General features: G+C 29.7%; 1 protein-coding gene across 1 annotated transcript in view; it reads right to left on the bottom strand.

Annotated features, from left to right (window-relative positions):
• Window positions 1-1,217, bottom strand: part of Col4a5 (collagen type IV alpha 5 chain) — a 351,283-nt gene that overhangs the window by 174,624 nt on the left and 175,442 nt on the right. The window lies entirely within an intron of this gene.

Genomic DNA, 1,217 nt, shown 5'->3' on the forward strand with positions numbered 1-1,217 from the left:
AAATGAGAAACTCTTTTGATTGATAGACTATTTTATAACCCTTTTAAAAGGTCAACAGCAAAACTGCAAGTCCAAAACATGAATTGAATTAAATCTAATTGTTACAAGGTAAAAAAATCTTAGAATTCGTTAAGGTAAAAAATAGAAGTCACCAAAAATAAATAAATAAAAATAAAGTGACCATAGAGGGAGTAAGAAAATGAGTTATACAGTAAGGTTTTTTAGAAGTCTATGGTACACCCATTTATGATCCCATTGCAGAGTGATTATTTGTTTAATCTATCCAACTATTTTATGTGAACAAGGTAAGGAATGAGAGATGATATGATTTAGTGAAGCTGCTTTTATTCTTCTTCAACAAATACGTTTCAGTTTGAAGAAACACATTTCATTAAGAAACTTTAAGATTTTATGAGAAAATTGTCTTAGAAGATTTCCTGAACATGGCACAAGATGACAACATATCAAGAAGCAACCACAAAAATACTTGGCGCTAGAGATGTATCCCAGTACTTGCATGTATACTGAGCATACTTGAGGCACTGGGTTTGATCGCTAGAACTAAAAAAAAAAAAACAATTTCATGTTAAAATTTGTCTTTTATGTAGAGTGCATATTGTTTACCACATCATAAGTCAGCTCTACATAACAAAATTAAGAATAATAAAAATGAATTATAGTTTCAAATATTACAACTAATGGTATTTGTGAAAGGAGTCAGAAAGAGAAGGAAAAAGAAAATTACAGAAGAAGCTTACCAACAAACCTGGTAGCCCTGGAGGACCAATTGGCCCAGGTATCCCCTTTGGACCAGCTGGGCCCTATAATGGAGAAAAGAGAAGGATGAAAGAAGCAATAAAACACAAATCTCAAAACTAAAGCCTCTAATCGTATCTTACAAAAAAATCCCTAAGTGCATGAAGTTTATGTTTATTTTAATATTTTTATTCATCTTAATGAGAAAAAAGATAAAATAGCAATGAAACAGTTTCAAAATAGGTTAGTAAGACAGTTATAAAAATTAATACATTGTATATTGTTGTCTTCATCGTACTTATTCAGAGAACAAAATATAGAAAAGATACCTTGTCTAAGCAATATTAGTACAAATCTTTCTTCTCAATGAACTAAGAGAAAGTAGTCATATATCTATCCTAACTATCTTATATCTACGTATATATACATATATAAGTGCATATATATATATACATATGTAT

Source organism: Octodon degus, unplaced genomic scaffold (genome assembly GCF_000260255.1).
Source record: "Octodon degus isolate 3935 unplaced genomic scaffold, OctDeg1.0 scaffold00157, whole genome shotgun sequence".
Classification (NCBI taxonomy): Eukaryota; Metazoa; Chordata; class Mammalia; order Rodentia; family Octodontidae; genus Octodon; species Octodon degus.